Source organism: Platalea leucorodia (genome assembly GCF_965183815.1).
Source record: "Platalea leucorodia genome assembly, chromosome: 6".
NCBI classification, from domain to species: Eukaryota; Metazoa; Chordata; class Aves; order Pelecaniformes; family Threskiornithidae; genus Platalea; species Platalea leucorodia.
In genome coordinates, this window is record NC_138828.1 from 56,933,449 (window position 1) to 56,947,937 (window position 14,489).

The 14,489-nt window shown below is 41.8% G+C and overlaps 1 protein-coding gene and 1 long non-coding RNA gene across 2 annotated transcripts in view; one reads left to right on the top strand and one right to left on the bottom strand.

Annotated features, from left to right (window-relative positions):
• Window positions 1–10,934: 10,934 nt before the first annotated feature.
• LOC309592086 lies at window positions 10,935–13,374 on the bottom strand. The gene is made up of 4 exons (XR_014228510.1): window positions 13,019–13,374; window positions 12,069–12,179; window positions 11,562–11,645; window positions 10,935–11,179 (listed from the first exon to the last, which is right to left on the bottom strand). It is a non-coding gene; the product is annotated as an uncharacterized lncRNA (long non-coding RNA).
• A 372-nt stretch (window positions 13,375–13,746) lies between these two features.
• The window catches only part of USP46 (ubiquitin specific peptidase 46), a 40,637-nt gene continuing 39,894 nt past the window's right edge, over window positions 13,747–14,489 (top strand). The window contains exon 1 of the mRNA XM_082316084.1: window positions 13,747–14,353. The gene's annotated coding sequence lies outside the window, so the exon portion shown is untranslated. The remainder of the gene's footprint in view (window positions 14,354–14,489) is intronic.

A 14,489-nucleotide genomic window follows, 5' to 3' on the forward strand; every position in this document is an offset into this window, starting at 1 on the left:
TCAACAGTTGAATAAGGTATTCCAGATGTACTGTGGGATATATTACTTGCCATATTTTTAATAAATATATAAATTAGATTGCTTGTTCATAAAAAGGCACCTGAGTACAGGAACACACATGTGGTGTTACTACCTCCTCTAGGGACACCAGGGTCAAGAATTATCTACATATAATCAAGCACGGTGAGTGCTGTGTATCGATCTTCACTCTGTGGTAGAATGGGTTTTGTTACTGTACACTGTCCTCACAGCAAAAAATTGAGAGATTAACAGCATAAACTAGTACCCATAGTATTCAGCAGCAACTCCTCTGTTAAGTGTAGTGCTGAGTTACAAAAGCAGTTGTCCTTTGTGGCTCTTGCTTTAGATGAAGGATGGGAACTTTTCCCTCCTCTTCATCCCAGTCATCGTGTGCCGCCGGATGAGAAAGCTCACGCTGTACTAGTGCTGGGAACAAAAGGAGCGGTTCTTTTCTCTAGCACTGACAACCTGATACCATTCACAAGCACTGCCAGTTTAAATTAGGAACGTGGAAAAGGTACACGAAGTGTAGGCAGCTTAACTGAATTATCATGCTTATTGCAAAGGGCCTCTGGTACCCTGAATTTGTGTGCAGCCGGCGGAGCTGCAAAGCCAGAACGATCGATCACCAGGAACACAAACGCGGACCAGACATGTTTCATTCAATTGAGCGTTCAGTAAGATTTTTGTCCTCCATCTAGGCATGCTAACAGTGAATGTACCCAGGTGTTATTTTTGAAATAGAATTGTAATTTGAATATCGCCAAGCCAATAAGATCGTTACCAGAAGGGTCACAAGCATCCTTTAAAATAGCACAAATTGACCTATTTTCTAGTAATAAAAGGCCTTGAAAGGTACGATTTTTTGACACTTTACATGCAGTTATTTTTGTCTCTCAGTGTTTCAATATCGGCTGAAAATCATCTTAAGTGTTAGCTAAGTTCCCTGCTCTCATGGTGGAACAAGAAGGAAAGCTCAGTGGTGTTCTTTCTGTTTGCTTGCTAGATGTTGTATATGGAGAAAAGAATAAGTAAGAGGGTAGACCAGTACAGTCTTGAACACCAACAGTGAAAGATTATAGCCTAATGATTTCAAAACCTCTTAAAAAATTATTCTGAGAACAAAATGTACCTGTATGCTTTTTCCCAGTATGCCGAGAGATTAGATGAGTACAAAACAGTGCATGGGCTGCCCGTCTCCATGATAAAAGAATCACCAGGCTCTGGCATAAATCTGCAGTAATTCTAAAATGAGATTGATATGGTTATTACTAGCAGCTATTTAGCAAATGTCTCAGCTATCAGGTTTTTTGAGTTACAAAGTAAAAACAAAGAGGAGAAAGCCACTAGTCTTTTCTCCACTCCCATTTTACCAACTCCACGTTACTTCAGTGTGGATTATTAACCCTTATTTGGTTTTATTGGTGGGGTCAGATCCTACGTGGCCTCATGGAGCCTTGGTGCAACCCTCTGGATAATTTTCTTCCCTTGTCCCCTTGCTTTGTGTAAGTTTGAGATTTTCAAAACTGAAAAAAATGAAGCCTAGGTTTCAAAAAGAAATTTTATAAAAATTTAGAGTAATTTCAGGTTTTTTCCCCTTTGTTGATGATACAATGCAGTGTTTTTGCTTTTCAGTAGCATGCTCCAGCATTTTGCCACTCATTCTGTTTCAGCCTTTTCTCCTTTCAAGGCAGCTGGTGATTTAAGTGTTGCAACTTGAACAAGGCAAGGTCTCTGCATTATACAAAATATCCTGGATTTGATACACTGACATTTCCTTCACAAGACAAAGAGCCTTTTTGTTATAATTCGTTAGGTTTCAAAAACCTATATATGATGCTTCACTAGAATTTTATCATTTCTGGGACTTAGGGAAGCTTCTTGCATGTTGCTGTGAATCAGGGTAAACCTGCTATAAGCTACCACTTGGTAAAAAGCAGCTTTGTTACCATGTGCGGAGGATGTAACAATTGAGATGTCCTGAATAAGTGGGGCACAAGTACATCTTTAAACAAACTTACAGTTCTGTCCTTGGGTAGCCGGCGTGTTTGACTGTTGTACAGCGGGTACAATGAGGTAATGGATAACACAAGAAGGAACTCATTTCCTCAATACAGTAAAATCAGTTATTTATAGAAGTATTATTATAAGGAGACATATTTGCTCCTATTGCCTTACACACAATTCCAGCTATTTAAAACAGTTGCAGAAGATCAAGATTAAGATTGTTAGTGTTATAAAATCATTAGTCCTTTATATCCCGTACTGCTGTTGGATGCCCAACACTACAGAGAACCAAGTCCCTTAGGATATATCCAGACTCCATGGCACAAACTCCCCCCAAAATTAGGTCTAAGCAGATTAATTTGCATACTGCAAGAAGTCTAAATGCAATTTTATGGTGTTCCCTGTAGGCTTATTTACCATGTTCCGCTCTGCTACCACAACAGGGACTGATTCTATATAAATTACAGTGGACTTTTTTACACTGCACTGATCACATCCCTTTAGGCTCATTTGTGGATTTACAGCTCCAGGGAGAGAACAGAAAATGAACTCCTGAGTGAGGGAACTGTACCCTTCTCTTGCCCTACAGATGCCTGAAGCGTGCTTTCACAGGTATGCAAATTGTAATGAGGCCCCATCCATTTCCATTACCTTCCTCCTCACTCCCTAACTCTTTCCTGAAGAAATAATGCCCCACAGAAGCTCAGCCTGCTGGGACCTCCATTCTTGATGAGTCCTCTATCTTTGTTGTGATTAATCTGGGGTAGCCATCCGTCGCCGGTGCAGATCGTTTCTGCAGGCACGTGTACATAAGCAGACCTGCGCCAAACAGCTTGGAATCAAAAGCAGCAAGCGAATGTGGTAAAACCCCCGGCATCGCGTTCAGCAGACCTATAGCTGGAGAAGGAGCAAAGAGCCATAGCCTGTGATCTCAACCGGTTCTGTTTCTAGTTAGACAAGGGCAGAAACTACAAAGCCAATACAACCAATTGCATCGGAAAACTCAAAGATGTTCTTGCTGAATTTGAACACTGCTTTTCTAACAAGCAGAGGTGATATTACCCTTGGTTTTTTCAGCTGAATTAACAGCAATTACCTAAACGAAAAATTCATTTTCTGGACAAGCTGCCTGCAAAAAAATTTGGGGGGAAAAGTTATCCAAGATTAAAAAGATCAAGTGAGCTTTTAGAGCAACATTACTGAGTTGTTACACAATGTACTTAATCATATGGCTTGTGTTTTAGACATCTTTTTAGTAGATTATGATTGTGAACAAAGTATCTTTCAGACTCCCAAACTATCAATCTACAGACACTGATAACCAATGACTTGTATTGAACATCCCACCTCTTGCTAAGTTATAGATCAGAAAGGTGAGAGGTGTGTGAAATGTTCCTGGGTTTGACATATCAACTATCAAACAAGGGGAAATACTAGTTTAGCTTCAATGCGGACTAGACATACTGAGTTTTACAAAATGTCTACATTTTGTTCTCTTGTTTTATTTTGTTCTCGCCAATTTTATATCAGCTCTAGATGAGTTTTGATCACCAACTAATTCTCATGTTGACTTTGATTTTGTAATTCATCATAGATCAATACTTTGCTGGTGGAACAGACTACCGAGCTTATGTTGACAGAAACAATATTTAACATCTCTTTAGCAGGGGCTTTGATTTTCTTTCCCTCAATTAATGTTTTTAGGGGACTGAAGAAAGGGACTTCCCACAATAGGTGCCATTCAGTTAATGGTTTTTATTGAACTATTCCAAACCACAGCAACTAAACCCAGCTCTCAAAGTTCCTGAAAAACGAGTGAAACACAAACCACTGCAGCTTCTTAAAAGAACTGCTTCATGAGTAACAAAAATAATTTCCTCAAATCAAGCTCCTGCCTACTAAAATAGTTCATATTTGCAAGACTACTTCTATTGTGTGAGGAATTTGATGATACACAGGGCACGAACTAAGGCTTCTTGAAAGACAGTCTGCAACTACGTCTGCGTGTATTGTATTTCCTTCAGTGCCTACAGGGTAATAACTTAATTTTTCCTCTTGGCTTCATGATGTAAGTATGGAATTACATTATCAACAGTTTCAGCGTGGCCAATCCAAATTACTTGGCTGAACCAAACACGGCCTGCCACCTGAAGAGATTAAGGAATACTAATGATTTTGATTTTAGTAACCAGCAGTGGGATTTTCAAACTATTCAGCACCAGCCAAATTTTGCTCTATTGACATCAACAGTAAAACTGTAATTTCAGAAATCCTGGAAAGAATCCAGTTCTGAATACTTTTGAAAAACCCTACCCTAAAAAATCTTTATTTTAAATTACTTCAAAACATGCAATTTTTAGAATCTCCCATGGGAAATTCTGCCAGAGTGGATCTGAAAGGCAGCTGGGAATACAAGCAAACAGATGATCCATATGATATTCTTACTTGGAGCTTTGAAATCTGACAACTGAAAATAATTTACTTGGAAGGAAAAACAATTCCTCTCCACCCCCTTTTCAATACATGAAATATTCACCTCTAATCTATTTTTCCACAAGAAAATGGCAACAGCATTTTGCACTACTGAATTTTATGCAAGACCCTCTCGAGCAGTCCAACTTGTACTCAAATCTCAAGGCAATAAAGACATATATAAACGATGTAAAAGTCCAACAGAATAAAAACAAAGGCACTTAAATCACAGTCTATAACTACTTTAAAGATTCTGATTACAAGTTGCAAGGGACTTTTTCTCTCTGTGCTCACACAAACATACACAAAATATCGGGAAGATATGAAATAACCTTAAGGCAGACTCAGTAATACTACAATTACTCTGAATAAAAACAAAAAGTGGTGAAATGGGAATAACTCACAATTAAACTGCAGAAGCCACCACGGAAGGACAGATCACTTGTATGGAAGAATGAAGATGATTCTTCTTAAAGTAAAAACCAAAGGTAGTACATGAGAAACTGTATGAGTCAAGCTAGAAGCTGGTGACACCCTGCTGAACAAGATCAAAGATGAGTTCATGTTAACAGCACGAGGATTAGTGAGAAATGGTATAAATAACCCAACTTTATATAACCCCAGCCCTTCAGACTGTGCCGGGGCACCTGGTAGCACAGCACAGAGCAGGAACGGTGAGGTGGGCCACTGAGATAAGAAAGAGGCAAGACTGAGGACAGGACCTCAAATCATTTTAGACATTAGGTTACGAACAGCAACCTCAGAAAGGTAACTAAGGTTTGTGGAGCGGAGTGGGGGCCCTGACTCCCTGCTGAAGTAAACAAGCACAGTTTCATTGAATGTCAGTGAAACTGTCTGAAGATCTACCCTGCATTTCTGCTAGCATCCTTGTCATCCACCATACTGATTTACAGGTTCTAATGACCTCCAACTAAGTTTGCATACCTCATTTTTGGAAGTTTTAAAGCTACCTAGGTTCGAGCAGCCTTTTCAAATTCTAATTTATAGGTCTCAAGCCAGAGAGAGCTGAGACAGTAGCTCTTCTATCATGCTACAGTTTACATGGAATGACATCTCCACATAATAAAAAATGTAACAATTTTCTAAAAAAAAACATTCAACAATGGTAGTACCCTATTGTACTACCCTAAATATATTTCTTCCTCGTAAATCAAGTTCTGTCCAAGGGCTACATGGGAGCTGTTACTAACTACATAACAAATGTTGTATCTGCTGACAGTTCCTGAAGTGACAGCAGCACTATAACTCATAGTGTTGTGAAGCAGTTTGAGATACATGGGATATTTAAGAGGGTATACATTCACTATTTCTCTTTACCTTTTTATTTCATATCCAAACCCTATATCCAAATATGGAGAGAGAGCACTCATCCGACAGCTGAAGCTGCATTCAGTTAACAGTCATAATTCTAGTCAAAAAGGAAAACCATCAGCCCCTCTCTAATGGCATCAATACAGATACTCAAGTTCTCCATGCTTTATGGTGGATTCTTGGCACGCTTCCTTTTTCCTAGCAATTTCCAAAGAAAGTGAGCAAATAGTTCAAGGAAAGAGTTTATAGAAATTGTGGGCTACACGGTATATAGTGCATAAGCCAGGTGGTGCTAGCTTCATTGCAGAATTATGACAATGGCAGTAATTTTTCTCTTCCTGCTTGCCTCTAAAATATGCGGCCTGTAGGCACACGAGAAAGAAAAATATTTTTTTGTGTGATTTTTAAATATCAGCTTAATGCTGTCTGAAATTGTAAGTATTAATCAGAGTTACACAGATAGCTAAAAGGGAGAGCTAATATTTTTCCATATCTTAAACTTGTGTTTGTTTTGTTGTCTAATTTTGTCATTCTTTCAAATCACGCACACATATCCCATAGCGTTTATTAAAAGCAGTTGCTTCTCCATATTCTGTCAGTTTAAGATGGCTTTTTGTTTAGCATTTCTGAGAAACTGTAACTACAAAACCGGAATACCATAATAAATCTATTGAGTGTTTATAAATCGGTTGAAGGAAGCCCCAGGAGGAGTGAGACTCATGGCTACTGCAGAGGAGGAGTGCGGCCTGAGGAGCCTAGGAAGAACGTGGCAATCTGAGGAACCTGGTGTAGAGCTTCATAGGACCAACCTATAGAAGTACCTTGAGATCTTCCTTCTGCTTTGACTCATGGTGAAATGACACACTTTTTAACTCTTTCCAGCTTTTCTCGATAGCAGAGTATGTCTAGATGAAAATCCCAGATTTCATGTGGAGCAGCAGAAGAGATTTTTTGTTGTCTTTTTTTTTTTTTTATTTTCTACTGATTTATTTTTATCTTTTTTTTTATATATCTTTTATACCACACAACAGAGGACAGAGAGGCCATAACCTACCTGCAAATTGAAACAGCAGCAGCAAGGTCTAAAACAGAAGTTTTGAGGCAACCCATGGGTATCTGGGAAAAAAAAATAATCATGGTATGTCACAGCATACCAGCAACTCTAAAAAGCTTGTGCCATACTGGATCTGAAATCAGTATCTTGAGTCTGGGTATGTGGAAGAAAACACATTATTTCTGGAAACAGACTGCATCCTTCTGTATGCTTTACTTGGCTTTATTCCCTTCTGGTTACTTTACCAATAAAGTATGTTGTATGTATTTTATGTTTACACTTCAGAGACAAAAAAAATGAAGTGATGAACCTAATAGGATCCATTACTAAAATCCTGAGAACATTACAGTTAGCAATCATTTCAAGTAGCTTGCGGAGAAGTTTTTCTGTAGAGCTGCTGTTTATTTTCTTTCACTTTCCCAGCTGCATGAGATAATTTTCTATTTTTAAGGCACAGACTATGATATAGCCAAATAGAAGCTGGGATTTCATCTTCCTACGTCATCTGTAATAAGGCTCAGTGGTAGGAGCACTAATAAAACCTAAGCCAAATTCCTTTATACAAATTACCTTCACGTAATCCCTTCACTTATCAAGAGAAAGTCTGAAAACACTCTGAGTCATAGGCCACGTACGCCCGCTGCTTTGGTGTGCAGTATACCACTGAGAAGGAAATAAAACGACCTCGCCTGCTGCCACATTAGACAAAGTGGGGATCTGCACGACCTGTTGTCAAACCCAGGCAGTGCTAAAAGCAGCAGCTCCCAGCATTTTTTCATCCCCGGGTTTTGTGCACACTGCTCTTCCTGGCACTCTGCCTATTTCAAATTACTCCTGCTCATGATTTTAACAAAGTATATGTAAGTCAAAATACGTTTATTAGAATGTGTTGTGAGTTAAATTAACTTTGTGTCTTACAGTAAACACAATACAATCTGAAGATGGCAAGTCGTTGTTGGCTTCTATACTTTTTTTAATCTGAAAGAGTATGGATGTTTTCAGTATTATAGTGTTCAGTATTTACACATTGAGTCAAAGCTGTAGAACTTAAATATCAAAGCATGTGAGGAAATCTCTGATCTGTACATCAAAGTCCACTGAACAGAAAAGGCTGTCTTTGCAGCAGTGAATGTCAGTGAAGGTCACACAGCTTTCACCTTTACTTCGATAAGCAAAAGTATTGATGTGTGGAAAAATCCAATGTGAGTTCCATCTGAAACCATATGCAGAAAGTTTTAGGAAAACATGTCCTATATAGATCTGATATCTAATGACCATAAAAAGAGGGTTTTTCCATCTCATAAACTGTAGTTTTGTAAGAAATGTCTGCCTGCGCTGATCCAAACCAGAATACTGGGATGCACACCCATTGTTGCTTAGGTCCAAGTGTGTTCAGTCTATATTCTCACCCTAATGCTATTTTGCTCTTTGCATGAACTCAAGAATCTTGAATGTGACTGTCACGTTATGGGAAGGCATAAGGAAAAATAAGGAAGATGCAAGCAACTAACCATCAGCTCAAAAGAATAGCTAGGACAACAAGTAGCCGTTATTACTCAAGTATTGTTACTTGGGAGAACAGACCGACCCCCACCTCACTACAACCTCCTTTCAGGTAGTTGCAGAGAGTGATGAGGTCTCCCCTCAGCCTCCTCTTCTCCAAACTGGACCCCAGCTCCCTCAGCCGCTCCTCATTAGACTTGTTCTCCAGACCCTTCACCAGCTTCGTCCCTTTAAGAAGGGAAAAAAAAGGAGGAAAGCAATGAGCAATGGGAGTACTTGAAAGTACCAGTTAAAAGGGTGCAGTATAGCTAAACAGATAAAATGTTGCTTAAAAGACAAGTTTTAATCAGTCTCATGTGCAGATTAAAAGGCACAAAAATAACAGCACTTCTAAACTGTGAATGTGCTGCACAGTGAAGCTGTGCCTTTCCGTAACTGCAAGTCACACCAAAACAAAGAAAAGTAAAAATGACTAACCCAGTTTAAATCTGCACCATACTGAAGCAGCAGAACTGCTTAAGGAGCAATATGATAAAAGAATATTAACATCTCTTCAAATTGATCAGAAGCAGGCAGGCTGCAAAAGAGTTCGCAAGCCCAGGAAATGAACAAGCATGAAAGGAGCCTTTGAGAATTTGAAGGCTACATGACAAAAGCCAAATGAATCATTTGTCTGTGATAGAGACTACTTTCCCCAAATTTTTAAAAACTAGGGGTGAATGAACAAGGACCTGCCTGAAACATGTTAGAACAAATTTGTGAATCAGGACCAAGTCATTAGGACGTCATGGTACTTTTTATCACCAACTTCACAGCATGAAGTTGAAAAGTAGTAATGCCTCAGAACAACTGAGCAAACAAGTCTCTGAAGGAGGCAGCACCTAAGCGCAGAGGGTGACTCAAGGGAACACACTTTGTTTTCAAGAAGTCTTCAGATAGGTCCTTCAAGGGCGTGATAGCTACCGTGAAATAGGAGGGACCTTTAGTCTACTCCTAGGCCGTTAATTCAGAAAGAAGAGGAATAAATATAGTTTTCATTAAGTGAAAAGATTTCAAAGCTGGTTTCAGCATCAGTTGATGTGAAAAAAGCAGAATACTCAAAGCTAACCATGACTGCAGACTCCAAAAGATCTTGATTCTGACAAGATCCTCATGGACAGAACGCCATTTATTTTATAAATAAATTCTAAATATTATTATTTAATGCCATTTATTGCATGACCAATGAATCTGGGAAGGAAAGCTCCAACCCTAGGTCTAAGATAGCTTCTACTCCCTTCAGAAAGTTCTGGAAGTGTGGAAAGCTCACTGAAAACATCAGCCTAAGCTATGAAATGGAAACAAGCTTACTAGTTCAGGAAAACAGGAGACAGCATTTAGAAATTATCTATGCTGAATACCATCAACTAGCATAGAACCTAAGAGAAGGAAGATTTAGAAAACCTGTACAGGGCAGCATGGATCAGATACGGAACCACGCTCACGTAAGGCAAGACTGAATAGACTAAAACTTAGTCCTTGAGCATGGCTGCAGAGGACAGAGGTTTATAAAATAACTGCCAAGGCTTGTAGGAGAATGATTCATTGTTTCTCGTAACAGGAACTGAACAGTTGTCAGACAGGTTTAACAAAGTCCTTTTGTATGTCTTTCAAATGCAGTTTTAGCTTTTATTAGAACACAAGTCCAGAGGAAAAGAAACACTTGGGTGAGCCTAGCAGGCTGCAAATATGATGGATCACTACTCACCCCGTTTAGCAGATGCTTAAGCAAAGACAACAAGCAGAAACAGTTCCTGGCTAGATGGAGGTGAAGTCTGACCAAGCACACCCGAGACAAAGTTTGGTCCTAAATCCACACTAATCCACTTTCCTGTGTAGGCAGCGGGGAGTGCCTGGCCGTTACTTCCAACTGTATTTTATATTCTTGTCTGTGCATTCCAAAGAAGCACGGGCTACTAATAGAATGCACGTAAATCACTTCATGTTAACGCCTACTATTGAGGAACAGATTTTTAATATTTACTTAAGACAGAAGTAACTGAAAAGCACATACAAGCTTCAGTCACTCAACAATATTGATCTTGCCCTTCAAGGATCTTCACACTGATTGGTTTTTTTTTACATGGAATATTGCAACATTTTCCTTTTTGATTATTTGAAATAGGCAGGTAACAGGATTCTTGCTAAGGATGTAATAGTACTGTTTGAGACAATCTTTCAGCTAGTTGGAGAATGTGAAAATAACACATACAGCCTAATGAAATAACTTAAAAGTTGGCCAGTTGAAGTGCTTCTGCATTCTAAAAAACTTCAGAAAACCATGACCAGACATTCAGAATAAAAGATGAAGATTAAGAGGGACATTTTCAATGGATTTCTAAGCTAAAGATTAAATTTGCACATGGCAACAGAATGTTTCTGCATGACAATACATGTATTCACATCCACGAAACAAACCTTTTGTACTGGAAGGACCTAGATGAGAAAACTTCAGAACACACAAACTTCTGGTAGCACTTATGTTTTATTTCAATTAATCCACACAGACACAGAAATACATTACAGCAGTTTCTGTTAAGAAACCTCAGTTTCAACAAACCGCGAGGTTCCTGTTTAAACATGGTCATTGAAGCTGTGTAGTTTTAACCATTGCTTGTCTCAATTTCACTTTCAAGACATCACAGGCAACAACTGGAGTAATCCAGTATGAATTCATAAATCAGCCACTCATCAAATCATAAACTGACGTTCTATATCACTTCCAACCCCTTGCACATGCTGGTTTCCTCCCTGTAAAAGAAGTTTTATTTAATTTGCAGTCAGTGTCACACACACAAGAGAGGTAACTGGCCTAAAGTTGAGCTGTATGAACACACCACATGACTCTAACCCTAAAATCAGAGCCATTTCTCAATACAAATTTCTTCCTTTTTACAGGAGAGGATTTTCCTTTCCCATACCATTAGTATGGATTCCATTCCAGAGGACCAGCCGGATTAGAGTACATGGATCCAATAACTATTGTGACTATAAGCTTTCCTCAGATTTTTTCCAATTTAGATTGGCTAAATCTGTATAAAGTTCTAACAATTTCCACATAGGTTTCCACTAGTTAAAACTAATTTTGGTTTTGTTTTTCTTTTCATTTGATAATCCTTTTTACACTACATACCTGGAGACCAATCAATTTACAAGGAACTCCTTTCACTCAAGATATTTCACATAGGTTCATGAAGCATCAACGCACTTGAGAAACCTGGAAAATAAGATTTACATGAAACTGATATTAAGACTCAGCGCGATCATCAGGTGACAGTTCAAAACCTACCGACAAGCTATTTTGAATGCAATAGAGTTGATTTGGTAACTTCCCAAAGTTCAGTAGTGTCATGAATGTGTTCCTCTCAGCACGTTCCAAAGAAGAGTTTCAACCTCACCTCTGGGTTTGGGAGAGAACTGCTGTACCCCTCTGTATTGGCCACTTAAGACACTGCCAGACTTAAGAGGGCAAAGCATAAAAGGGGAGTTGGTTATAGCACCGATTTTTTCTTATTAAATGAGATGACCTGAACTTACCATTTACTCAAAAGAGGTATTGCAATTTACTTGAAATTTGTGAAATATCAAAAAGCAAGATTTTAAACGATCTGCAATTATCGTTATGCTAGAGCACACTTACCTTCTAGCAGAAGGTATGTATTCGTTTCTAGGAAGTCCTGAGCATTGCTTCTAATTTAGGTGTGATCATCCGTGTCTACAACATTTCAAATGAAGTTGCTAAGTGGGACCCCTAAAGAGCAGAAAAAAAGACAAAAATTATTAAATTATAATTTATATTATGTCAAATTACAGACCTTCATAAAGCCATATTCTACAAAGTTGCAGAAGTCATTTACATGAAGTTCCTTATCAAATCAAGACCTAGATCAAAAGGTAGCAAATGGTTCAATCTGTTGAAAAGATTTTTTTCTAACCAGCCCATTTAAACCACAGAGGACATATTTTTAACATCTTTTAAAATATACCGATAATCAGAAACAATGGAAAGTTTATTAAGCCTAAATTGCTTTTAGTGTTGACACTACCCTGAAGCAAGCTGTAAATTTTCAGGTTTAACAGACCGCTCTTTACCAGCCAATTCATTGCTACCTTGTGCCTACTTACACATACCTTGTAACAAATTATATAGAACTCAGCCAAGAGACATCAACCCTCACCGTTACAGACGTACTAGAAGACTGGGCCAAAAGCCTATGCAGTCAGTGCTTTTTTCCTGTTTGAAAGGTTAAGTCAATTTGAACTTAAGGGCCTACAGCATTCAGTACCCAAAGCACTGCAGGTTATAACTGTTAGTTTTCTTGACGCAGCCTATGAAAAAGAAACCACTACACCGAATCAGATTTGAGGCCTGTGCAGCACAATACCTTTGATTTAGAAAAGAGCAGAAGGGTACAAATGTACACAAATACTTCTTTGTCTCACGGTGAAACAGACCAGTACCCTCAGACGTACGTCTGTCTTTCAGTGGTACAGCCTCAGGATTCAAAGCCCTCCGTTTCGGAAGCCCAAAGCCTTCCCTAAGCAGCCCTAGGCCGTGAGATGTGCGATGAAGCCGGCGTGCCCCCTTACCTATCGGCGTTCAGAGGCCGCTCCAGGTCCCCAGCGCCTCCCACCGCTGAGGCCTGCTGCCCACGCCGGCCGCAGCCCAGCGCGGCCGGCCAGCGGACAGAGCCCTCGGGGCCATCTGAAGGCCTTGCCGGTACCTTGGGACGCCTTCCGCCGCCTCCCGCCCCGCCGGGCGGCCGCCGCGGGGGGTGCGTGCGGCCCGGGCCGCGCACTGCGGAGGGAGAGGGAAGTCAGCGCGGAGCAGCGAGGGGGCCGGGGAGGGGGAGAGGAGGGGGACGGCCGCCTGTGCCTCACGACAGGATGCAGGGCGGAGGGGAGGGCTCCGCGCTGGGTTTCTGTGAGGGAAAGGTGCTCTATCCCCCTGTGTTGACTCCTCGGACCACCGCCAGGCTCCGAGAGGGCAATATGTGAAGGGAAGACCCGAGCAGGTCCCGCCCCGTCCCCCCGCCTCAACCCCGCACCCCGCCTGTTGGGAGCCCGGCGCTCGGCGCGGGAGCGGCTGCGGCCGCCTTACCGCAGCCATGGGCAGCGGGGAAAGAGGGGGGGCGGCGCCTCCCGCGGCCTTAAATGCCGCCCGCCGCTCCCGCGAGACCCCGCGCGGCACCCGCCGCCGGGGGGGGCGGGGGCAGGGGGAGCCAGCGGGAAGGGCGCCGCTCGCTATTGGTAGAGCTGGCGCACGTGACCCCGCGCGGGGCCGGTGGCGGCTGGCCCGCGCACCGGATGGCCGAGCAGCCGCTGCGGGGGGAGGCGGCGTGGGGCTGCCCCCGCAACAGGGGGAGGGCCCGGGCCCCCGGCCGCCGCCGTCGGGGGCGAGGGGGCGGCCTTCTGGCTCAGTGAGAAGCGCCCCGGATGCTCAGTCGCTCTCCCCGCGGCGGTCAGTCAGGGGCGGACGCGCGGCCTGGCTCATGAGAGGGACTTCGTCTTCGTTGTGGCATAACCGTCCATCTCCGCCCAGGCCGAACTCCAGGGGCCCAGAGGGCTCTAACTTAGAGAAACAAAAGCGTCTTCAGTGTGAAGTAACAGCTGCGTAGCAGTTTTGAGGAACTAAATACTGCTGATCTCTGTCTAAACTCCCATCTAAGCCCTACTTTAGGAGGCTTAGGATCCGTCTGTAAGGATAGCGAAGTAAGCCTCAAGCCTGCGCTAATACCCTCGCTGACGTTACAGCACATGCAGCTGGCCCTAGAGCACGCCCGGGCTGCGGTTCACAGGGCGGCGCGGCGGAACCAGGCCTGTCGTCCTGCGAGTTAGCACACAACGTGGATGCAAACCACGGCTGTTGTTCTACCTCAGCTGAAATGCGCTGCCTGACTGGGGATACTACTAAGAGGTTTTAGGGTGAGTACAAGCAGATTAGCTTCCTCAGAAACTGGGAATTAGTAATTTGTAGCACAGAGACTTTGAATGTTGCCCAGCAAAGCTAGTAGGTAGGAACCACAACATCATGGTTCTTGTGGGGTTCTGAATTCAACAG